The 27184-nt window shown below is 38.0% G+C and overlaps 1 pseudogene; it reads right to left on the bottom strand.

Annotated features, from left to right (window-relative positions):
* Positions 1-7482: 7482 nt before the first annotated feature.
* Positions 7483-27184, bottom strand: part of LOC125939103 (putative teratocarcinoma-derived growth factor 3) — a 39185-nt pseudogene continuing 19483 nt past the window's right edge.

Raw genomic sequence — 27184 nt, 5'->3', positions numbered from 1 at the left:
AGATCACAAATGAATGTTGCTATTTTTTTCTATTACATTTATGGTTCCAGTTCTACACTTAAATTTCCTATATCCATTTTGTAGTGTATACTGATGTACATGACATGAGGTACAGTTTCAACTTTATTTTTTTCCAGATGGTTACTCAGATGCTCCAACATCATTTAATGAAAAATTCATTGTTTATCATTAATTTGTGATGCAACTTCAGCTTTTTCCTCTATCCCATTATTCTGTCTACCTGTTCCCGTGCCAGCACAAGAATTTAATTATTAACGTTTTCATGATACATTACCTGGGAGGTATAATCCTCCTTATTGCTGTTTTAAAATTTTCCTGGCCCTTCTTTTTTTGTATTGCTTTCATTCAAACATTAGAAGTTTCAAGTTTAAAAAAAGATCTATTGGCATAGGGGTGCCTGGGTGACTCAGTCAATAAAACATTCGACTTTGGCTCAGGTCATGATTTATTTCATGGCTCGTTAGTTCGAGCCCCACGTCAGGTTCTGTGCTGACAGCTCAGTGCCTGGACCCCACTTCGGATTCTCTTCTCTCTGCCCCTCCTCTGCTCATTCTCTGTCTCTCTCTTCTTCAAAATAAACATTAAGAAAAATCCATTGGTACAGTTTGGAGAACATAATCATCATGTAAGTTAATTCAGTGTGTGTCAACCTCTTTGTGGTAATTGAGGTTTCCTATCTAAGAACATGGTATGACTTTGCACTTATTTATATTTTCTTTGTACCCTTCAGAAGTATTTTAAAGTTTTCTTTATGTGTTTTGCATATTTATTGTCATATTTATACCTCTGGATGTTTCTTTGTATTGTTTCTATAGAAAATGGGATCTTCTATAGTAGCTTCTAAATTTGCTGATCACTTATTGTTTGTCAGGTATAGTAATAAGCACTGGAGTAGAGCACCAAACAAAACCAACAAGATCCCTGCCCTTGTGAAGCCTTACGGTAAATGAATAATCACACCAGTAGTCATATGATTATCATCATAGTGATAAAGCCCACAAGAGGGAACTACTGTGGCTGAGTTTAAATAGGAATATAATCTAGACTAGAAATTCAGATAAGATTTCCCTGAAGACACGTTACTTTAATGGTCAAAGAGAGGCGGTCCAACCTGTGTAATTAGGAAATCTTGAATAACTTCTTGTGATCCATTTGTGCTCCATTTGTGTATACCTTTTATATTTGCGACTTAGTCCTTGAAATACTGAGATATTCAGAGAAGAAAAATCCTTGTACTGTCAGCATTCGTCAGTTTGCCAGGTTCCAGAAACGGTTGTGTCAAGGCAAAGCACCTCAACTCCTACTAGAGTTGCCAGATAAAATACATACTTATGCAGAAATAAGTTGTACCTGGCGATCATTCTCATGTGCTATTAGAGATATTTATAAAGAAGATTTCAGGGGCACCTGGGTGGCTCAGTCGGTTAAGTAGCCGACTTCAGCTTACGTCATGATCACCTGGTCGGTGGGTTTGAGTCCTGCATTGGGCTCTGTACTGACAGCTGGAAGCCAGGATACTGTGTCTCCCTCTCTCTATGCCCCTCCCCAGCTCACACTCTGTCTCTGTCTCTCTCTCTCTCTCTCAAAAATAAATAAACATTTTAAAAAAATTATGAGGATTTCACTAGGAGCATCTGGGTGGCTCAGTCAGTTGAGTGTTCGACTCCTGATTTTGGCTCAGGTCATGATCCCTGGATCCTGGGATAGAGCTCCATGTTGAACTCAGTGCTAAGCCTGGAGCCTGCTTGAGGTTCTCTCCCTCTCTCTCTGCCCCTCTCCCCCACTCACTCTCTCTCTTTCTCTCTCTAAAAAAAATTAAAAAAGGAAAAAACAGTATTTATTTAAAAAAAAGAAAAGAAAATTCACTAATAGCTAACAACTTTAAAAGAAGATCCCTAAGGTTGTTTTGTTGTTGTTGTTGTTGTTGTTGTTGGTTGGTCAGTGAAATTACCAAGACTGGGGAGAAATATACCATGAGGAAAGTGAGAAGAAATTTCAGAATAAACAAATAAAAACATGCCTAAGTGATAAATCTGTTTGAAATGTTCTATATTGAAACCTCATATTGAGTTCAGGCTCGTAAACAAGACTGGGCTGCCCTTGTGGGAGAAAACACTGAGGGAAAGACATGAAAATGAGGTATTTCAGGCTGTATGAATTAAGGGCACAGTTTCTCCTTGATGCCACTACAGGTATCCTAGGAAACGAAGCCAAGGGTCAGGAGCTTGAAGGAAGTCAATGTTCTGTTTGCAAAAGAGAGGACATGGAAGAGGTGAGACAAAGATTCTGATAAGTGTAGAAGATGAAGAGGGGAGCAGAAGGGAACTAAGTACCAGCTGTATGAGGAAGGGGGTCAGTAATCAGGCCAGTCAACATGAGAGTCTATGGGGTAGGAGGTTACCTATTTTCTGCTAAGTCCAGAGTGAGCCCTTTAGATCTCTCCTAGGAAAAACAAATTCAGAACACTTGGGGGAAGACTAGCTCTGGTTATGGAAAAGTCTACATTAGAGAACATTTTATTTTTTTTTTGAAACGTTTGTTTATTTTTGAGAGAGAGAAAGTGTGTATGAGCAGAGGAGGAGCAGGGAGAGGAGACACAGAATCTGAAGTAGGACCGGGCTCTGAGCTGTCAGCACAGAGCCCGAAGCCAGACTGAAACTCACAAACCTCGAGATCATGACCTGAGTCCAAGTCAGTCACTTAACTGACTGAGCCATCCAGTTGTCCCAGAGAACATTTTAAATAAAACACAGTTTTTATATTCTCAAGTTTATTCAACAGCATGTGTTTTTCTAAATGTGTAAAACAATCTGTTCTCTTATACAACATAATCTGATTTACCCTCCTAATTTACCCTACATTCTTCATAGATAGGACAAAAATTAACTGTAGTCCCTGGCTTGTTTAAATGAGCAAAAGTATTTTATTGATGAAGTGCAGTTCATGAGGTTTTCCATGCTGTCTAGCTGCCTCAATCTCCCTCTTTTCATTCTGACAGACAGCTATAGTCTGTTTTGCTAATTCTAAGCCTACCATTGTCTTCCATAAACTCAGGTTTTGTAGTAGGGGCATCCTGGGTTATATCTGAGTCCTTTAAAGAATGGAGATAAATGATGCTCAGTTAAACAAGAAATCATAGCAGGCTGTAAGACCAGTATTTATGAGACTCTCTTGCTGGTTGTCTCCTCCCAGCTTCTTGGAATTGAAATTCCCTATGGCTGGAAATGACTTCCCAGATGTTATTCTTCCAGAATCCCTAAAGCCAGGTGCTTCTTTGATTCAGGGAGCTCTGGAAATAAATATTTTTGAAGCACCTTCCAGCAAGGGGATTCCTGTTTCTCTCCTTCCACCCAGGAGAGCTAGAGTAGGCAGCTGGGCTGAGGCTGACCAGAAACACTGGGGCCAAGGGCTGGCAAAGAAGAGTGCTTTTTTTTTTTTTAATGTTTATTTATTTATTTTTGAGAGAAAGAGAAAGCGCACAAGCAGGGAAGAGCTGAGAGAGAGGGAGAGAGCAAATCCGAAGTTGGCTCCAGGCTCTGAGCTGTCAGCGCAGAGCCCAACATGGGGCCAGAACCCACAAACCGTGAGATCCTGACCTGAGCCAAAGTCAGACATTTAACCGACTGAGCCACCCAGAGGCCCCAAGAAGAGTCCTTTTGTATACCAGCTCTGATTGGTCATAGTGGTCTGGAGCACGCCACTGGAAGAAGATTGTGAAGCACACTCAAAATCTGTGGGGAGGTATGCCACAGTGGATAAGTAACATCTGCCATGGACATTGAGGAGAAGTGGCAGAATATGGGCTAGTAACGTGCCATTACAAGTCAAAATTGCCCCACAGATTACCTTCTGAAAAGTTCTTCATGAGCATCTGGGACTCTCCTGGATAGAATTCACACAGAAACAGGAAATAATAAGGAGCTACATCCTATGGGGAAGATATCGTCCCACTTGAGAAGATTTTGACGGCCCTGATTTTGAGGGAAAACACTTTGTGAATTGTAACAAACCTAGAGAGGAACGTTTGATTAAAGAGGGGAAAAAGCGGCACCTGGGTTGCTCAGTAGTTAAGTATCTGACTTTGGCTCAGGTCATGATCTCTCAGCTCTAAGTTCGAGCCTCGCATTGGGCTCTGTGCTGATGGCTCAGAGCCTGGAGCCTGCTTCAGATTCTGTGTCTCCCTCTCTCTCTCTGCCCCTCCCCCACTCATGCTTGCACAGGCTCTCTCTCTCTGTCTCAAAAGTAAATACATAAATACTAAAAAAAAATTTTTAATAAAATTTTTTAAAAATGAGAGAGGGAAAAAAAGGGGCACTGGATGGCTCAGTGGGTGGAGTGTGTGACTCTTGACCTGTGGGTTGTAAATTCCAGCCCCAGGTTGGGTATAGAAATCAGTTAAAAATAAAATCTTAAAAAAAAAAAGGTAGGAAAATCTTGTTTATAACTTTTGGTGCAAAGAGGAAGAAAATAAAATAAAGGCAAGTGTGATGTTTTTTATTTGCTAAAATCAGGGAAGCTTGCGGCACACCAAAACATTTAATCCTACAGCAGTTTATGCTAATTTATGTGGAAAAGTCCCCAGAGAAAAAAACAAGGAATTGCTTCCTGTCATTCCGTGCCTCCCTCCCCCCTTTGCCGCCATTTGAGGAACGGCACAAAGGTTTACTGATTGGTTTGTTCATTTCTGCAGTGTTTCCATTTTCTCCGGGTGCTGCTCCTGCTTAACACAATCCATATTACTTAATAAAAGAATGAATAAAAATACTGAGATTTTTTTGAAAACTGGGAAACCTAGACAAAGAGTTGTACTTCATCAATGAGGGCTGCAAAGCTTTTAAGTTAGGAAGTAGACTTCCAGGTTGTGAATGCGCAGTACTTAAGTACTGCACCACTCCTCTGAAGCTGCCGCACAGTCCCAGTTGGTGTGGACGGCGTGCCAGCAACAGCCCCGGACTACTGGCCACTTGGCCCAAATGTTCCTCCACATGGCATCAGTAGCAAGCAGCAGTTCTCTTGGCCGGTTGGGGTGTCTGACACATCACTGGATGTTTTTTCCACACACAGCGCCAAACAGTGTGCTCAGCTACTCAGAATACATGTGTGTTTCAACACACGGTATTACAAAAGAAAAACAAAGTATTATCAAGTGTCTTTTTTCATTTTAAGTTCTCATTTGTTCTTCTGCATTCTTTTAGCATTTCAACATGTTTTGGAGGGTGCAGCAGGACAGGGAAAGAAGCGAGACGAAGGAGGTAGAGATTTCCCCTGCAGGCTGGAATCCATTATTGCTGAGTCATCTGCCTGATGCCAAAGTGGGTCAAACCCATCACAGTGTGGGACATGAGCGCCAGGACTGAGCGTGAAGACCCAGAAGGTGGTAATACAAGACTCACGGCAAAGTGGAGGGCTCTCCTTTGACATTCAGAGAGCGTGTTTGAGATGAGAGGAAAACTTACAAGGTAAAAAGGAAGGATAAATGGGAGGTATGGTCACAGATCCTGAAACGTGTGTTTTACTGAGATGTTCCAGGTGTGTTGAGTGATTCCAGGTGTTTGGGTTTTGCTAATTATATCTAAATTTTTGCCTGTATCTGGCAAGTTGAAAGCACAACCTTTCAAGTTTACAGGGGAAAAAAATGCTTCAATACTTGATATCCTTGTGAACTCTACATTTCTGTAGGCTCCTAAACTAAATGTCTAATAGTGTCAAATGCTGCTTCTCTATCAAAAAGCATGGGGGAGCTACGCTAACATCTATTACCCTCTTCACAGCCAAACCCCTATGTGTGTGCTGTCGTATTTGATTCATTGACTACTGCCCAGACCTTCAAGCCAGATACATAATCCTGAACTTGATTGACCTCACAGAACATGAAACTTGTTGGCAGGTTCCAAGATTTACCAGATTTTACTCAACCCCTTGTTTCAGATTTCACTTGCAAATTTAGAGAGTATATTGTATATCTCCATTCCAGAGTAAGAAGGTACGTATCATAGCATCTGCCCATAAGGGTTGCTAAATACATCTGTTATAGTATTAATTACCATAATGCTGAGTATTTTGTGAAAATGCTGGTCTAGCTTGACAAGTAACCAATATGTCAGTTCTTAATTTGAGACTGGAGGGTTTTTATTTCTTTATTTTTTTGGTTTTGTCTTTTATTTTAAGCAGTCTGTCATTCTCAAAAGACCTGGCCCAAAACCAAATATCAGCCTACATGGCAGGCTGACCCATTCAATGCTATTCAGCCTCAGCAATCTAAATACACACCACATCGTAGCCGTTGGCTGATCCCACTGAACCAGAGTCAGGGTTTGAAAATGGCAGTGATAAGGACCACACCAGCCCCACCCCCAGTGGCTCTCTTCCCTAACTAACTATAACAGAATGAGGTACCTCCTGGGATAAAACACAAAATAAATAGAACAGTGTCAGTGACTGCATCCATGCAGACATGTCAGCTGAATTTGGAAGACCAAATGAGAGCCAAATAAAACCAGAGGTGGGATAGTCGGGATACCTAAGAGTTGTCTCCTTACAGTGGAAGGAAACTGGCACACGAACTACCCTGCTGTGGAGCCCAGAGAAGACAGGCAGAGGGTTCCCAGGTGTAGAACCTGGCTTAGGTTCTCCAAAGACAGGTGAATGTGGCCACTGAAAGGGTGGTTTCCACTCTATTTAGTCACAGCTTGGGGCTCAAGGAGCCTTGCTTTGAAACTTCTAAATGAAAACACAGATTGGAGTATGTTCTCTCTTCATGTTCAGCAGCCTCACAGAGCAATCAGACCACTTCGCACAGACAATGGCTCCCCTGCCAACAGATTTCAGGCTTAACTCACAGTGAGACTAGCAGAGCCTCCCTGAGCCACTGCCAATATCGCAACAAAGAGGGACAACCCAGACCAGCTCTAGAGGCACTTAAGGATCCCTCTTGGGGCTCCTAAAAATACTCTGGGGAAAACTCTTTAAGAGGGCATTACATTATTCTCATTTAATAAGATCTTTGGGATTGCAAGTGATGGAAAAACAACTCAAATTGGTTTAAACAAAAGATTTATTAGCTTACATTATGAGTAATCAAAGGGGATGGTGCTGGCTTCAAATATTGCTGGTTGCAGCCTCTCTGTCTCTGCCTCTTTATCTCTGTCTCTATCTCTCTGGCTCTGTCTCTGTATCTCTCTGGCTCTGTCTCCCTATCTCTGTCTCTTTACCTCTATCTCTCTGTCTCTCTCTTTCTCCCCTCTCAGTTTTGCTTTCCATCAATAAGTCCTTCCATATCAGCAAAACATCCACCAGGCTTACATCATCTTTGTAGCCAGTGTTCCTAAAAAGGAGTGCAACCTGCCAGTGTTCACATCAGTTTTCAGAAGGGCTTGAAAATGCCTGGATTGTGTAACTTGCTCATCCCAGAATCAATTATTAAGGCCAAGGTTTTGAAGTCCTGCAATGCTCCAGCCTGATTCAGATGTCTACTCCAGGGTTAGAAGTAGTCAATGCCTGTTGATTGACAATGCCTGAAATGGGAAAGACATCCTAAAAAGGAAGAAGCAAAAAAAGGAGGCCCAAAAAGTTACAAAGAACCTAATACTGTATAAGCAGACTGGGGCTTAGAGCAAAAATATTATGAGATTAACTACTAACATAGAATCAATAACACAAATACCATTTCCCCCCTAAAGTGTGTGGATTTACCAAAGCACACTTGGGGTGAATGCACATATCTATTTTCTTTTTCTGATTATGAGAAATGAAACAGTAAGCGGACCTCTTTGCTGATCTTTAACATGAAAAGCAGCTTCTGCCTCAGGGCCTTTGCATCAGCTGCTCCCTCTTATGGGATCACTCTTCCCCCAAATATCCATATGGTTAACTCCCCCATCTCCTCAAGTCTTTGCTCATCCTGACCATTCTGTATAAAATTATAAGCTACTATCTTCACCCCCACCTCCTCCCATGCTTTTGCTCTACTCTTCCTTTTTTTCTATGGCACTTATTATTTTATAAATCATTATTTATTTATTTATTTTTAAATGTTTATTTATGTATTTTGAAAGAGAGAACAAGCAAGCAGGGGAGGTGCAGAGAGAGGAAGAGAGAGAGAACCTAGGCATCTTTGCACTGTCAGCATGGAGCCTGATGCGGGGCTTAAACCCAAGAACAGTGAGATCATGACCTGAACCGAAACCAAGAGTGGGACACTTAACCACTTAACCAGGTGCCCCTATAAAACATAATTTAAATAACATATTTATTATTTTTCTCTTATAGTCTTTGATCCTTATTCAAATGCATGCTCCAAAGAGCAGGGATCTCTGTTGTATCCCAAGCACTCGGAATGGTACCTGGCACAAAGTAGATGCCCAGTAAATATCCATTAAATGAATACACTTCCCCAAAGTATCAAAGGCATAAGAAGACTGTTAAGATTTGGGGAATTTTAGCACAATACAAATAACAATGTCTAATTAAATATTATATATATGTTCTAAGAACTCATTAAACAATTCTTGGCTGCAAGGAATTTCTCTCCTATACCCCAGTTTATTGCCCTCATCATAGACTTCTTTTTTCTAAGCCTTTTTTTCTCTCTCCTTCTTCTCCGCTTTAGGACAACCCCTGGAGAACTACACATTTTCCTCTTTATTAGGTAGAACAATTCAGTTATTTCTTTTCTCACTTATTCAAATATGATACACGCAAGAAACCTCATCAAGAAACATGATGGTGTTAATAAAAGTATTCCCTATCTCTGAAATGTCACTGCCCCTCCCCACACTGTGGACTGAGTAGTAAGGTTTTTGCTCTAAAGCTCTTTTCTGCTACTTAAGTCAGTATGTCAGAAAATGCCAATGTCAAGACACTAACCTCAATATAGAAGACTTAATGGTGATTTTTGCTTTCTTCTTTTTGCTTATTTTCTACTTTTTCTGAAATAAATATGTAGTACTTGTGTAGTAAGGAAACCATTAAAAAATTATTCTGCTATTATGAGTATGTACATCTAGTAAGTAAGCAAGCAGCTTTCAAGACATCTGAGTCACAGATAAAGTAAGTAGAGCATATGTGTGCTGAGCATAGGTAGGAAAGGGTGAAAGGAGCAAATAGCCACCCAAGATTAATGAGGCAACTACCACTTCTGGTTTAAAGGAAGGAACAGAGACTTCTCTCTTTAAACAATTAAAAAACTGAACAAAACACATGAATTAATGGTTTTCAGACACTGGAAAACAGGCAGCACAGGACAGTGATCCCTGGGGAAAAGAAAACAAATGTGGTGAGCCTTACACGGATGGGAATAACAGGAGACTGGAAGGGAATCTATAGAGAGAGTTTTGAGGCCACAGAGTAGGGAGGGAAGATGCAGAGAGAGCCCATCGGCTTCCCTGAGTTGAAGATAAAGACTTAAGAATTCAGGGAGACCATGGCAGCTGGAATTTGGAGGGTAGAGAACTAGAGAGGAATTAGCTTCATGAGGAGGAGTGAGTTTTGTGGAAAGGAGAGAGCTTCACAGGAGACAGCCAGAGAATTTCACAAAGTCCCCCTGGGTATTCAGCTGAATTCTGGTCAGCACATGTGAGAAAACTGCCTCATTCTGGGGAATGAACTGTAGGGAAGAAGCAGGCAGAATACTAGAGCTCATATAAGGTTGAGAAGAGTTTGTATTCCCATCAACCAGTAAAAAAAAAAACAAAAACTCCACAATAGACAAGAAATCAGATACAGTGCTCAGAAAGGTACTGATTGCCTCAGTGGGTCAAAATTAGCTCTAGACAAAAATGGTTTTCTTTTCCCGCCTAATAAAGCATAAAAACATGCCTTGAAAGATAAAACTATGTCCAAGTACTTAACTGTATGCTGGAACAAAGCTCAACAATATTTAAAGAAGTAGAAAAATATCTAGAACCTAACAAGTAACATTACAATATCTGACATGCAATTTAACAATTACCCAACAGGCAAAGAAAAAAAAGAATATAATTCATAACCCAAAGAACAATTGGTCTATAGAAATAGACTTAGAAATTATATGGAAGACAGAATTAGTAGGCAAAGAAATTTAAATAGTTATTATAAACATATTCCATATGTTACAGAAGACAGAGAAAAACATGAGCATGATAGAGAGACATGGAAGACCAAAAAAAAAAAAAAAGACCAAATTGATCTTCCAGGTTGAAAATGACTGGATAAAATTAACAGCAGATTAGATAGTGTAGAAGAAAAGGTTAGTAAACTTGAAGACAGAGCAATAGAATCTATTCAGAATGAAACACACCAAGAAGAGTGACAAAAATGAATAGAGGATCTGGAAATGGTGGGAAAGCAACTTCAAGCAGCTTAATATACCTGTAATTGCAGGCCCCAAAGAAAAGGAGAGACAGGAAGAGGTGGAAATATTTGCAATAATAATGCCTGAAATATTTTCAAATTTGGCAAAATCTGCAAATCCACAGATCCAGAAAGCTTAATGAACCCCAAGCATAAGAATAGTGAATAGGAGCACCTGGGTGCCTCAGTCGGTTAAGCATCCAACTTTGGCTCAAGTCATTATCTCATGGTTTGTGAGTTTGAGCCCCATGCCAGGCTCTGTGCAGACAACTTGGAGCCTGGAGCCTGCTTCGGATTCTGTGTCTTCCTCTCTCTGCCCCTCTCCTGCTCATGCTCTGTCTCTCTCTGTCTCAAAAATAAATAAACACTAAATTTTTTTTAAATAGGCGAATAAAACTATACTAAGGCAAATAATAATCTCATTGTTTAACTAGTAATAAAGAGAATATCTTAAAAGTATCAGAGGAAGAGATAGATATATTATTACAGAGGAAAAAGGATGATAGCCAAATTTCTCGAAGCAATGCAAGCCAAAAAACAGTGAATCAATCTTTCAAGTACTGAAAATAAAAAGTCAACCTAGAATTCTAAGTATATCAAGTATCTTTAAAAAATAAAGGTAAAATAAAGATTTTTTTCAGATATGCAAGAGCTTATAGAATTCATCAGAAGAATTTAAACACACACACACACACACACACACACACACAAATATGGAAGAGGAAACTGAAATCAAGTAGAAACCTGGGTCTACACAGAAGAAGGAAAAACATTGGTGGTAGTAAACATGGCAGGAAAAAAAACCTTATGAGATAGCAAATATTTATGACAGTTTAGACTCCTTTCATCAGCCATTGATGACCTCGTTTGGCCATGGATTCAAAGGTAAAGGTTGTGTCTGGTCATCAGTTATCAATGAGCTTCTGAACTCAGTGAACTCTGAACTTTCTGGCCTTGTGTGCTTTCTCCTGCATCTTTGCAATAGAGCAAGGGTACATTGGTTCTGGGCATCTTCTGTCTTTGGAGCCCCCTGTTCACTCTCAGCTCTGATCCTTGTAACCACTCAGTCAGCAGGGAAGGTTGATGTGGCAAAAAGGATTCAGATAATGATATCCTTCCACCCCCCTGGATTCTATCCTAAGTGTGTTAATCTACCCCATCTTTCCCCCTTGTTTCTGGCTAGAGGTTTTAAATTGACTCAACGTATCATGTGATTCATGCATCTTAACTTGGCTGGTGAGTCTTTGTGTGTCTGGTCAATGAGGCTACTGTAACACCACAGTATTTTCCACTGCAATATACTAAGAAGTTTATTTGAGGGGGAACATTTCCCCCTGTATTAATTCATATTGCCTGTGACCCACTGAGCATTATTTTTTTTTGTCAAAGTAGTCAGCTTCTTTCCAAAGATATTCTATGTGCTTTGTCAGATGAACTCCTTAACTAGGAAATTTTTTTCTGTAATGAACTGCATTTTCATGGGCTATACGTAGATCATTGGTCTTAAGAACAGAATTCTGGGTTCAAATCTTACCCTGTTCTCTTGCTTCAATTACAAGGGTTCTCCAAAACTCATTATCTGGAAATCTATTAGAAATCTAGATTTCTCAGATATGGTGATGTATGGAGTGGGAATCAAAATTCCCTTTCTTGTCAAGTTGTTGTAATGATTAAACGGCTTAACACTTTTCTAGTGCCTGGTATGAAGCTTAACACATAATAAGTAACCAACAAATACGTTCACTCTATTTTTCTTCTTTCCTTTCCCCCTGCCTTTGCAACATAGCTATCCTCACCCTTTCATTTCAGCTCCAGAAATGGGGCATAGCAATCCCTGCCTGCATGCTATCTGCATCACCTTCTGTCTCCAGTTAGCTTCCTCCTCCACTCTGAGACACTTCCATTTGGGGGCTCCACCCTCTACAGCCTCTTCCCAGGCTGGAAGCTGTTTTTGTGGTCCACACACTTGTTTATAAAGAGCGCTGAGAAAATGCCAGGGCCCACACTTTCTGTTCTTCAGGGCTTCAATATCATTGTCTTCTCCCTCTACTACTGAACCAGTTACATCTTTCCTAAGGTAGGAATCAAAGGTCTGCCACAGGCCTAAGCCAGAGGAACAACTGTAGAAAAATACATAATAGTTCAAGACCCTGCAGTCAGCTATTTTAGCATCGCTGGGAGATGATTTTCTCAGAGACTCTCTAAAACTTTGGGTGCCTTGGCCACTCCCACTCAATTTCCATGCTGAGAAAATTACTACCTTGTTTCTACTGAGAAGAAAACTTTATCAGAGATAGTGTTGTAATCCTATCCAAAGAGAAGAAATGGCTTTCAGAAGGTAAGGGCCGTCTTGTGATTCGGTGAACTCAAACTCAATTTCAAGAAAGCTCCCCCATTTCCTAGTTGGGTTTGTCACTGCTAGTATGTCCTTTCTCTCCCCTGGATCTAGACCCAGTCTTGCTCTACCAGACAGATAACTGCCTCCTGTTTTTGAACTTGTTACTCTAGTTCAATGAGGGAAAGAACTCACTTGAATTGATATTTATGTTGAAGTCCTTCACCTCTATCATTGTACTCACATACTGTTTGTATTTTATGGGATATTCATCCTTTCTAAGGCAAGCAGACTTATAGTGTGTGACTGTAAAAATGAGAGATAAATACACTGGAGAAGAAGAAGAAAGGAGAAGAGGAGGAGAAGACAAAATAGAAAATACATATGGAGGGAAACAATTTCCTTGGCCAATAAGAAAAGCATATTATCAAATTCCTTGGGCATTTTTGTAAATTCCCAGGTTCCTTCTGGAAATTTAACCCCCCTAAGGTAGTAATTACACACACAACTAGAAAGCCATTTCCTTAGTGTTCATTTTCATACATTCACTGGACTAGTCACCCGAGCTTCTCAACTCAAAGCAAAAGGTACCAGATCTTCCAGACTTGGCCAATCCATGTTTGTGTATTAGAGCCCCTTGTCCAATTCAATTCAGTTAGAGCCCCTTGGACACAAACACACACATGCATGTGCACACACACACACACACACACACACATTTTTCTACATGGAAAATGACACGTTCTCCAAATTACCCGGTTTCAGATTAAAAATTTGAATACAACTTGAAGCATAAAAATTGACATAGCCTCAACTTTCTAAATGCGCTCCTGACTATATTAATTTATACTGAGGCCAGGAAAATCAAAGAATAAATTATAAAAGAAGTCTGTAAAACCTGAGCTTCATACTTGTAACTTGTTGGGAATAAAGTGGTCTTACTTTTTTTAACCTGAGTCTTCCTTCCAGGTTAACTGTGCAATACCTTTGACAATCAGTTCTCAGATTAGGGAACATATAAACTGAATAACTGAATTTTTCACTCTTTTAATCTTTTTCTTTCTTTTCAACGTGTTTCTTTTCAATAACCGCATTTGTAAGCCACATTTCTAGATGGACTAAGTTGCCTCTAGAGTAGGAGTTAGATGAGCAAGGAATCCATTCAGATGTAAAGAGGTCTTCAGGAGATCTTCAATTTAGTATACTGGTGATACAGTGAGGTGGACAATGGGCCTAAGTAGAAAGGAAGTTACAGGAACTACATCCTCCCCACAGTTCTTATACACCTATCCTGCTCTCTCTGTCCTTCCTTTCCTGAGCAGAGAGGAGCCAGGATCATTGTATGGAAACAAAGATGAGGCAAGCAGGGGACCTCCCACAATTGTCTCTACCTACTCTGATGGAGACATAGGATCTTGGGATTTGAAAGCCAGAATGCATAAACTGGTTGTAGAATCAGTTCATTGTTTTGGCAACTAAATCACTTGAACTCTCACCACCCATTTCAGGGAACCAACTCCAGACCATCCTGGCAATAGTGACATGGTTATCAATCTCATCCCATTAGAATTGGTATCTGTATTTATTTTTTCAGTAGGCAGTTTTAGTAGGAAGTTTTAAAACTGTTAAAAATTGGTACTCATGATTTTTTTAAGGTGAGGACACAACATCATTGGAAAGATGGGATTAAAGGGTGAAACTTGTTCTGTGAGAGCCTCGTTTGTTTGAGAGCCATGCTAGAAGCCAACTGCATCTAGTTGCCTTTCCTTTCTTTTCCTTGAGGAAAGTGCAGGGAAAGAATAAAGGATGACAAAGGGAGGTCAATAAAGGGATGCCTGAGAATCACAAGAATTCATTGTTCTAGTTTGTATTATAGGAAGAAAAATGCTAAGAGAGAGAGAACGTCTTATACTTGTAAAGCTAAAATAGGACGGAGATTCTTTCTTAATCTCTGAATAAACTCCATTTCCCCACTTTGTACACCTAGAGAAGCTTTCTCTCAGCTTCCAGCAAGTGGAGGACAAGTGGAGAGAGAGGACTATAGACTGGCAACTACGATGAAGGACAATGAAGGGTTTTAAGAGAAAACTGTTGTAAGACAAATGAAAAACTGCAATAAAACTGCAAAAAGTACTTATTTGAATAAGATAATTCAAATATGAAAACATGCATGGCTCAGGGATTTCCTTTTTTTTTTCTTTAAAGAAAGTTCATTTTAAAAAATGTTCTTGATATTTGAATAGAATCCTCAAAGCAAAAACAGACTCCATGGCAGAATCTGGAGAATCGCGTGAAACAAGAGCCTTCTGGCTACTGGGAGGTATTTGATGGAAAGATTAAAAATGTAAGTCTTTATAAGGTACTGATTTTTTCAGAGTGGCTAAAATTAACAACTCAGGAAACAATAGGTCTTGGCAAGGATGTGGAGAAAAGGGAACCCTCTTGCACCATTGGTGGGAATGCAAACTGGTGCAGCCACTCTGGAAAACAGTGTGGAGGTTCCACAAAAAATTAAAAATAGAGCTACCCTATGACCCAGCAATTGCACTACTAGGTATTTATCCAAAGGATATAGGAGTGCTGATTCAAAGGAGCACATGGCCCCCAATGTTTATAGCAACACTGTCAACAATAGCCAAATTGTGGAAAGAGCCCAAATATACATCAACTGATGAATGGATAAAGAAGATGTGGTACATACACAATGGAATACTACTCGGTTATGAAAAAGAATGAAATCTTATCATTTGCAACAACGTGGACAGAACTGGAGGATATTATGTTAAGTGAGTAAATCAGTCAGAAAAGGACAGATACATGTTTTCACTCATACGTAGAATTTGATCATAGGCAAAGGGAAGGAAAAATAAGATAAAAACAGAGAGGGAAGCAACCCATAAAGGCTCTTAAATACAGAGAAACTGAGGTTTGATGGGGGTGGGGGTGGGGAGAATGGGCAACAGGCATTAAGGAGGGCACTTGTTAGGATGCGCACTGAGTGTTATATGTAAGAGATGAGTCACTGGATTCTACTCCTGACGCCAAGAATACACTGTATGTTAGCTACCTTGTGAATTAATTTTTTTAAAAAGTACTGATTTTTTTATTTAGTATGTTTCTATCTTACTTTTTAACACAAATTAAAGTACTATTATGCTTTTTCTTTTCTTTGAGATAACTGACAATTTTTAACACTTTTAGCTTGCATTTAAGCATATTTTATTTTAAAGTTTTCTTTATACGAGCATTAGAAGTTTTTAAGAGTTTAAACCTTTTAAAGGCGTTCATTCTTACAAACAATATTGATGAGAAAAGTAATGCTCCTAAAATACAGTTAATCTCGGACTTCCTTTGAGGGCTTGGAAGAAAAACATAGTTTTGTAAAACACTTAACAAATTTTATTATTTCTAGCCACATTTTGGGCCTTATACAGCTGGTAGTGTCTATTCCATTTCATTTCAAAAGAGTTTTGATTTGGAATCCAAGACCCATTTCCAGAGGAAAAGGTATCATTTTGAGTGACTTTTCTGTACCACACCACACATCTCTTCCCATGACTTTCATCTTCTACTTTCCTGGGTGACTTCTGTCTATGGAGAACCACGTCCTGGTAATTCTGATTACTCAGAGTCTCAAATGGCCTTCTTCTAAGAAAATATAACCTTCTTCAAATTGAAAAGAAAGCCAAATTCAAGCTTCCAAATTCTATTATGATAATTTATTTTAAAAATAAAACATTTTATTCTTTTTCTTTTAATGAGAAAAAAAAATTTGAAGCACATAACTAGAAGCAAGACAATTAATTATAGCCATTTAAAAACAATAAACTGGTTATCTATAACCAACAGATATGTCAGCTACGCTTGTGTGTGTGGGGGGGGGGTAGATTTTCATTTTTTAACCTAATTTTGATTTCCAAATTGTTTTTAACATGTTTGTATTATTTTTATAATAAAAACACCCATAAATATTTCAAATAAACATTAACTGAATGAGTTAACTGTTAAGTTTCCTCAAGTGTTTGCTATAATTTTTTATTCATAATTCGGATGCAGTAAAGCATGCCAATTTGTATTCACAGGAGTGAAATTCCCTAAATGTCTTTCAGGTATCCTATTCTTCAACTTAGCTAAGACTTTTAAGAGTTAAAAATGGCATTTTACAGAAACAGGAACATTAGCTTCTTAACATCGTTGATGAAAAGGAGATCTGTGCTCAGAAGACAATACCCAGTGGCACCAGAAAAGCAAGCAGGTGTGGATACCAGAATTGACTGTAGTTTCCATAGGAAACTTGTCCTCCCAAGGACGCAGGCTGGATGGGTTGTTATAAGTCATCCTAGTTGCCACCTGACTTTCTATCATTGTTGAAAATATCCGAAGCAGGTCAAGCATTTTTTCCATTCCCCCCAGTGGTCTCCTCTATGGGGAGGAATACAACCCGTTATTCATGAAGTTACATGATCCATGGCTACTGTCTTCTCTAGAGACCAGGAGAGAGCCTGCCATTAGTAGATACTCTATAAATACATGTTGAATGAATATGATATTGACGAAATGTAGTATTTCATTTACCGGTTTTGTGTGTGTGTGTGTGTGTGTGTGTGTGCGCGTGTGTGTGTTCTGTCATGTTTATGTGTTTTGTTTTGTTATCTATTTGTGCTCATTACAAAAATTAACTTTCTTAGGGGCAAGAACATTATCTTTTTGGCATCTAGTAGAGTATTGGTACCCAATTAATTTTAAGGAAGGTCCAAAGTTTTAAGTTCCAGGATAACACTATGGAAATAAGCAGGTTAGTATAATGGTTAGATGTTTAGTATAATGGTTAGGGACCCAGACTGTCTGGTTTCAAATCCCAGCTCCATCCTTAGGAGCTGTGTGACCTTTGGGCAGGTAACTTAAATTCTCTTTTAAAGTAGAGATGGTAACAGCACCTACCTCATGTGGTAGTTGCAAGAATTAAATGAGTGAAAACACCAAAAATGCTTAGAAGAAATCAAGCAATAGTAAGTATAACATTCAGCCTACATTTGAAGTCTTCTAATACTAACCTTTAGGTTTTTTTAGTTAGTTTACTCTTAGAAAAACACGACTTCCTGTTTCTAAGGAGGGAAAAAGCCTTTTAAAAGTTATAAAAAGACTCAAAGTCTCCTTAGACATCAAATAGCTCTTACAAAACAACATTTTGATGAGTTAAGTGTAAAGGAATCAAAAACATACGGATTAAATTTCCTTTATAATACACATGGGCTTAAAATGAAGAGAAAAGTGCTTAGCAAAACACACTTTGGGTTTGCCAAACCCAAAACATTGAAAAACACTTCAAGACATTCTGCAGGCCCACGACAGAACCAGGTCTTTCCCATCCACAATTAAAATCCTCACTCATCTGGATTCTGAGCTTCAAACTGGGCCACAGCTTGTCATCTTTTGATCCCTCCCCTCAAAGGGTAACCTTCCCCGGATTTATGAGGAAGTATACTGCACCTTGGAGCAGTACATAAGCAGTTTATAAATTAGAAGGCAACAAATAGATTGTCATCTGCATATGATTTTCAGCTTAATATTTTATTGAAGATCTACACTATGCACGTGAATGCAGTAATATGTGTTGCAGATACTGAAACTAAGATGTAAACAAACATAATAAGTTGCCATTATATTGTTCTGTTTGCAACATAACCATGAGAAAGAGGCAACTTGGACATTTGAAAGTATTATTCAAGATTGAATAATATTCTAAAAATTGTTTTCTGTATAAAAATATGCTTTTCTAAAATGATTTTGAATTTGAGAGTCTTGATACTATTCTGTCTACATGTTACAAGTATTGGAAAACATCTAGTTGCCTGACCTGGACACTCTTTCTCCCATGTATTAAGCCTATGAAGTGTTCTATAGCTGTAATTTATAAAAACAAAGAAGCTTCAGGTTTTAGATTTCTTATGAAATAGATAATTTTCTACACTGAACTGTTTACAGGCTTTCATAGAGGAGCAAAGAAAAGCAACCTGCAAAACTAACAGATACTCCAGAAAAGCAGACAGGAATCAAAAACCAATGTTAATGTTAATGACCGGTTCACATCTAAAGAAGCAGTTTTTTGATAACAGAGGCAGATAAAATGAACTATTATTTTTTCCTGCTAAGCCCTGCTATGTTTGATTACTTCCTATAGCAACCTGGATCCAATATCATAAAACTTAATGCATCAGTTAGTAAGTTTCTCTGTAAATAAAATACTAGGGTAAAACAGAAAAGAATATGTTTCTGAATATATCTTAAATTGAGACTGACAGTGGCAAAACTAACTTAAAACATTTTTTTCTCTATTTTGAAGTGTATTACTTTTAAATTGTTTCTATTTTTTTTCTTAAAACGATATTAGCCTTCCATGTATTTTTCCCTGTTTAAGAGCAATGGGATGACCCCTTCCTTTCAGGACTGTCAGATTCCCTTTGAGTAGGAAGTTCACCACTAAAGAACAATCTTAAGAACAAAATGTTGATCTGATATGCACTTGTGTCATCTCATTTTTAGAACAGATTAAAAGTTTGATGAATATAGACAGTAGTTTACATTTCATTAATTTTGTAGAAATGTCACAGAAGAACTCAGTGCAGGACCTTTTATAATCGCCACCAGTCCCCTACCCACAGGTGGAGTTTGCCTAGGAACCTTCCTTTTGATGAATTCTTAGTCAGATTTTCTGCAGACAGGTTATCTTGGCTTACAAAGAGACTGATAGGTTCTTGATCAGTCATGGAAAGTGTTTCAGTTATAAGATAAAAATTACCACTTTGAAAGTAAATTTTTTTAACTTTTTTTCTTTTTCTTTTCTGCACTTTCTTTTCATTTTGATTTCTCATGATAAAAGGGATAGAAAACCTAGCTCTGATTTTTGCCACAGTAAAGTTTGTCACAATTTTCAAACATTTCAGTGTTCAGATAGGAAGAGCAGTCAACATTAGTGAAAACCCTGCATTATAGATTATTTTCAAGAAAATGCACTTGAATGAATTTAAATTTTTTAAATGATTCAAAATAACCTTCTAAAGTTACCTATACTTTTCAATTGGTTTGACTGTGTTTATGATTATTCATACATAAGTGAGATTTTCTGGAATAATTAATAACAAATAATGCATAATAAATAATAATGCAACTGTTCTTTAATGCTAGAAACATTTCCCAGAAATCTTTTTTTAAGTTTGTTTATTTATTTTGAGAGAGACAGACAGTGCAAGTAGGGGGATGGCAGAGAGAGAGGGACAGAAAGAATCCCAAGCAGGCTCTGTGCTGCCAGCACAGAGCCTGAAGCGGGGCTCAAACTCATAAAACCGTGATCATGACCTGAGCCAAAACAAAGAGTCGGTCCCTCAACCGACTGAGCCACCAGGCTCCCCTCCCAGAAATCTTGATTATGACACTTAAGAAAGAGTTAATTAAGGAAGAAATACAGCCCAGCCACTATGTAAACCATCAAAAGCATCAAATAAATGAAAATCAAATGAATGAAGCTTTAATACAATTAACATACATTATATAAAGGAAATGACTACAAGTGCTCACTACTTGACCTGTTTCATATTTCATGAACTGAGTTGACTTAAAATCAATAGCTGTAAGAATATCTGTAGTCTCTGATTACTTATTGTCACTTAGGTAGGCAAGTATAATGGCTATTTGATCATGTAGAGATATTTGAAAAGCATAATAGCACTCATCAAAATAAAATCTATAGGTTTACTATGTCTGTGGACAAAGACTCTAATTAACCTCCCTTTTCTTGTAGAAGCTGGTGAAAAGGACTCTAAGTTCATCAAGCATGTACTAAAGATCCCATTGCTGCTGGCCACTGAGGAATCTAAGACAAATAAGATGTCACAGTTTAATTATAGGTTATTTGTTTATTTATTTTTAAATTAAGACTTAAAGCCTGAAAAATTAGAGACCTAAGAGATCAATCTAATCCAACACTCCAGTTTTAAGTTCCAAAACAGCCAAAAGATTTGCCCCAATTCAGGGTCATTTGGTATGTTTAAAAACTTAGAAAAGAATGATACATAATTTATGCTCGTTTGACATGTATGTAAAATCTAGTGAATTAGTTTATGTAGCCAATATTTATTGTTTTATTGCCTCATAGTTGTCTGTGCCATTCTTTGGTTCAAAATAGGTTTGTTTGCGCTTTCCTTTGGGCCAAATCTCTAAACATCGCATTTGGAACAGTGTTAATTAAATCAAGGCTATGTGCTAAATCTTGTTTGAATCAGTTAATTCGGTTATGTGCCAAGGTCTTAAGTCTGACCAAGCATCTCATAAATATGCTTGAGGTAATTTGGGCAAGCTATTACAGCTAAATCAAACAAAATCCATTAGCTTTGCCAGAAAAACCACTGAGCCTAAATATCCTATTGAAAATGAATCTGTAGGCAGAACAGGCCTTGCTGATAGCTAGGTGAAATTACTCACTGACCTTTCAAGAATCATTCAATTTTCTCTCTCTTTCTCTAATTATCTCCATATCAGCTTGCCTTACAGGAACAGCTGAAGTGACATCCATTCTCTGCTCATGTTCAGCTGAGTGTAACTATTTTGAAAAAGACATTGGTCATAGTGACTAGGAGACCCCATTGGTTGGCCTCTCCCTTCTTCTGCGGAATCCCAGTTTTACTCAGATATTCATTATTCAGGGTCCAGTGTAAGCAATCTTGGGTTTCTAGGGACTATCTGAGTTGGAGAGGCCCAGGAAAAGGACTGGATTTCTTGCTAGTCTGGGTAGATGGGGGCTAAACAGTCATTCTAATTTCATCTAAAAATAAATATGATCTTATTTTATAAACCACATTGGTGAAGCAAAACATGTCAAGTATATTACTGTAATCATTTTTTGAAATTTGGAATACTGGGCATTTTTTCCCGAGAACAAAAAGTTATTTGGGCACAAAATATCTTCTTTTTAAATCAGGTGTAGTTGCATAGGTGGAATAAATCTGGATGCATTATATACCTATTATAAAAAGATTTGGTTAGTGATAAAGAACAAATTAAACTGGGCACTGCCAAATAAATAGCAACCATCTGTAAGAATATTAAAGACTTCTAGAATTTTAATGACTATCTTAAAAAACTAACCGTACCTAGGTGCTCTCAGATAAAATCAAATTAAAGTAAGTCTAATTTACCCACGGTTATTGTTCTGTCAGTTCTATAGTTGTATGCACACAATATTCTTTATCACATACAGAAACATATAAATATTTGGTCAACTTTCAAGAGATTTAAATTTTAAATCACTTCAATTAGCTTTTAGCAACCATATCCTGCAACATGAAGATTAATAGTGACCTTAGATAAGAGTAGTTTCATAGAATGTGAGTATAAGCCTGGTTGGAATGTGTTCAAAATAAATGAAAGATGAAGAAGGCATGATCCTGAGCTGATGAGTGTGAAAGCTTGGTAAAGTATCTTCAACCACAACCTTGGTACTCTTGCCCCTTTCTAATGTTTGGATAAAAGAATATATTTGAATAGAATAGATGTATATGGATTGGATGTATGTATACATACATATACACACATGCACTTCCCCCCACACATCTTAAATGATCATGCATTGCTGTATCTCCTATGATTCACCAAGGGAGATAGTAACTTAAGTTTCTAAGTGATTCCCTCATAGACAGGTTCTAAAGACTTCAGTTAATGAACATATTTAAATGCTTCAAAATACAATTATATTAGTAAGATTGACTACATAAAGAATTAGATAAAATGAGTTTTATTGACTGAAATCTACCCCTAAGTACTTTAATATTTCCTCTAAAATTTGCCATGCATTCATTAATTTAGAAGACTGTGTTTTCAGATATTTTACTAAACTTACACCCAACCTTTGTAAACACCTTTTGAAACACCTTTTTTTTAAAGTTTACTTATTTTTGATAGACGGAGGGGGAGAGAGACAGAACATGAGTGGGGGAGGGACAGAGAGAGAGGGAGACACTTTCAATATCCTCATGATCCTATCTTTTAATCCAGCCACTGCTACACCAGCTGGTTCCACACAGGTTTTGACCAGATCCACAGTATGTTGGAATCAATGCATCGCATTGTCAACAGCAGATCTCTCTTCCCGTCCAAGGTTTCTCTGAACCTGGCTTATGGTGCCCAGGAGAATCCACTGTGTATTGACACATGCACAGCTCTGAAGTGGGGGGACCTGTCCTGAGAGACCACCCCTGCCCGGTAGGAAATGGGGAAGATATATAAAAAATACTTTGTTCTTCTATCACCCAGGTAGACAGTTCTGAGATGCGTTTCATAAAGCTCTGTGAAAGGGCTCAGCGTCAGTTAGTTGCCTTCAATGTAGCTATCTCCATAACACACTCTTATGTTGGTTTTCCCTCTTCCACTTTCCTATCCTTATCTTGCACCCTTACTCCCTGGGATCACTTTCAAATAAACTACCTGCATAGCCAGACTCTGCTTGACGTTCCTTCTTCAGATCACCATTTTTATTAATTGGACTATATTTAAATTTTTTTTTCAGTTTTTATTTAATCTCAATCGAAGCTGTAGTAATAATCAAATTGTAAGGGAATACATGAGGATGTTGGGAAACTGGTGCCAGTGTGGCCACAGAGGTTTTGGATCTTCTCAAATAACCAGATAAAACAGAGAATGCAAATAGATAGCAAAACCAAAAATCTCATAAACAACATTTCCCCAAAAACCCAGGCAAGGTATCTCCACACACCCCAAAAGGCATGCAGGGGAAGACAAACCACGAGTAGGCACAGAATATGAGTGCTACCACCATCTTTGTGGGAGAAACCAAAGGGAGGAAACAAAGCATTTGAAAAACCAGAGAAAAGGAGCAGCAGGTATTCACTGGAAAATAAAAATGTTTTCCATATACCAAAAAATAAAGCAGGCCAAGATGAGAAGACCAAAGTGGAAGGGATTTTGCCTACCCTATTAGTATTGAATGCAATCTACTCCAATCTTATGAACTCTTAAGAGTGACCAGGCAGATCCTTCTCAGCACTGGGCTTCACAGTGAACAGAAAGTGCTAGGCATGGAACAAAATTGAGCAGAAGAGGAACAATAGACACAAAGGAAAGAAGATTTAGATACAGTGTGAGAGAGCAAGAGAGCAAGCCACTGTATTTTTTAATACTACATGAAAACAATAAAAGAGGGTGCCCTTTATTGAGTTTTGTTTGTTTATTTATTTATTTTGAGAGAGAGAGAGATCATGGGAGTGTGAGCGGGGGAAGGGCAGAGAGAGACTCCCCAGCAGGCTCTGTGCTGTCAGAACCCAAGGCGATTTGAGGCTTGATCTCACAAACCATGAGATTATGACCTGAGCATCAAGACCCAGGTGTTTAACCGAGGCCTTCTGAGGGTGCCCTTTAAATCTAGAAAATTTTATCTGAGGGGTGCATAGGTGCTCAGTCGGTTAAGCATCTGACTTCAGCTCAGGTCATGATATCTCAGCTCGTGAGTTCGAGCCCCGTGTAGGGCTCTCTGCTGACAGCTCAGAGTCTGGAGCCTGCTTCAGATTCTGTGTCTCCTTTCCTTTCTGCCTTCCCCTGCTCACGCTCTGTCTGTCTGTCTGTCTCTCTCAAAAAATAAACACGAAAGAAAGAAAGAAAGAAAGAAAGAAAATCTATCTGAACCAAGCCTCCTCCAGAGGTTTTGGAAAACTGAATTCACATTAAAAAAAAAAAAAAAAAGCAACAGGAAACTATGAAGGTCAAATCCCTTAGAAACCATGAAGGTTACTATAAGAAAAAAGAGAAAAAGAGGTAGAATCACAGTCCCATAAATAATTACAGTATTCTATAAACATGCTTGAAAAACAGGTCAGTATATAATGTAGCATTTCCAAATAAGCAAAAAGGCATTAAGGAAATGATGACACAAGATGTGCAAAACCAACATATATCAGATTAAGAAAAATTCAGAAATGAGGTGACAGATTTAAAAAAAAAATTGAAAATAAAAGAAACATATCATTTTAGAAATGAAGACAAGAGCCAAAGGATCACAAATATAAATAAACACAACAAAAAAGTGCCTAAAGAGATATAAGTGAAGAGAATGAAACTTTTGAAAATCAGAAGTAAATGGAAAGGGAAAGGGGAAGAATGGGTAGAGAGTTTCAGTTTGGGACCATGCAAGCGTTCGAGAGATGGTGGTGACGGTTGCACAACACTGTGAATGTAGTTAATGCTACTGAATTGCACACCTTAGACTGGTTAGATAGTATATTTAATGCAATGTGTATTTTACCCCAATTTTAAAAAGCAGATTAAGAATGAGGTTAAAAAGGGAAAGGGAAAAAAGATATGAATAAATATTGTCGGTAGTCAAAAAGTTTCTGCTAAAGAGAAAAACAAAACAAGAAAATGAATAAACACAAACAGTATAATTCAGGAAAACTTACCTAAAATTAAAACAAAATGAAATTACATATTGGAACACAGGTACTTGAGAATATTGACTCAGAACAACCAATATCTGCACATAATTTAGTGAAACTAATGGACTTTAGAAAACAAGAAAAAATACTTTTTTGCATCTATGTAAAAATAGCAGAGGATTTATAAGGAAAAAATAGATTATTGTTGGAATTTTTGATAGCAGCACATTATACCAGAAAAAAAAAAAATGAAGTAACACTCGAGGGGAGAGAATGAGAGTGTATAAAGGCCAGAGACAAACTGTTGTCAACATGTAGGAACTCAAGGAATATTATTCCCATGGATCTTTCTTTGGAATTTATGAGAGAATGAGCTTCAGACATCTAAAACGACGAGGACATTGACATATGTCAGAGGGGGGTATGAGCATTTAATACACCGTTACCTATAGAACTAAGATTTAATAAGAAAGGTATCCTAGAATATAAAGAACATATGACCTGATAATATAGATACAACATAATTACCTTTAAAAAAAAAAGGTAGGGGAAGAATAGAGACTGCATATGGCAATAAATCTAAATGGCTTTACATTATCATAATAGGGACCTTAATATAAATTTTGTTATTCTGAAACTATCCCCTGTGTAACATGGGATAAAGGAACTGAGTACTATCGAATTCTATCATCTCCTCAATCTTTGATAACCAAGATTTTCAGTGTAGACAGAAGAAAATACAGATATAATACAGGAAAGGTAAAGCACAAACCCTGTAGCCCTATATTTGAATTGGAAATATTAGAATGAATTCTCTGAAAGAGCCTAGAAATGATGATAAGCCAGTGAGTGATCCTAGAGCTAAGATTGTGGTTTTTATGTATCATTTCCTATTAAAAGACATTGGGGCTTCTTGGAGAAATGGCCAATTCCAGGTCAGAAGCATATATAAGATGACCTAAAATATCTTGACATACCAAAGAGCAAAAGAAGACCATTCTATAATATCAGAAGACTCTAGAGCCAACTGGAAAGAAGCTCCCACAGGCCAAATACAGGACAATGAATATCAAGAAGGGTAAAAATGATAATCAGTTAAAACCCATCAAACATATTTATATTTTGTAACAATATTTACAATAAACTAATTGGTCATCTCCTGAGAATAACAGATAACTTCTCCATTATCTAAAAATTGAGTAAATAAAAGAAAACAATCAAACATTTATACTGCCACTCCTTTATGAACTGTATGTACCATTGGGTAGCCAAATAGTAGATGAAGAAAGCATTTTCTTACAAAATTATGCCAACCAGTAAATGAAAAAGAAGTAATAGAATTAAATATTACCTTTTTGTAACCCCAATAAAATAATATATCTACGCTTTGAACATCCACTGCTATAAAGATTAAAAAAGAGCAAATAGCAGACGTTATGTGTCTCCTGATGAAAACCATCATATTGCCAAAGGAATTGAACCTGAGTCTCAATAAGTATTTGGATCCAGCTGCCAGTCTGCAAGAGTACAAAAGGACAGAGAAACACGTTGAACAGCACCATGAATATGCATTCAGCAAAATTCAGATTGTTGACTCTGGAAAGGTGAGATGCTCTGGGTTCTTCACAGATATATTGTAAGAAATGGCTGAGAATCCTGTAGACTACTGTAGATTAAAAGAGGTGTAGAAGATGTATCAATTGTTTTAAATGGGAAAGACTGTGCCATAGTGTTCAAAGTTGCTCACTTGAGTGTTAAAACCAAAGGAAAACGCAAGGGGGTCTTTACCACACATATCAGGATCTTCCTTACTTTTAGAGGGAGGGGGGTGTTATGATTGGGATAGCTCCATGAAAGTTGTTCTGGAGAGGCTGCTGTTATTAGTCAGGGTTCTCTAGAGAAACAGAACAGGTAGGACATATAGATTATGGATATAGGCATAGGTGGTATAGATACACATGTACATATACATATGCATATGCATACACAGGCTCATGTGATGATGGAGACTGAGAAGCTTCGCCCATCTGCCTCCTGCAAGCTAGAGTACCCAGGAAAGCTG

Source organism: Panthera uncia (assembly GCF_023721935.1).
Source record: "Panthera uncia isolate 11264 chromosome B2 unlocalized genomic scaffold, Puncia_PCG_1.0 HiC_scaffold_24, whole genome shotgun sequence".
Classification (NCBI taxonomy): Eukaryota; Metazoa; Chordata; class Mammalia; order Carnivora; family Felidae; genus Panthera; species Panthera uncia.
The sequence above is the reverse complement of the archived record's forward strand: the minus strand, read 5'-3'. Positions and strand labels throughout refer to the sequence as shown.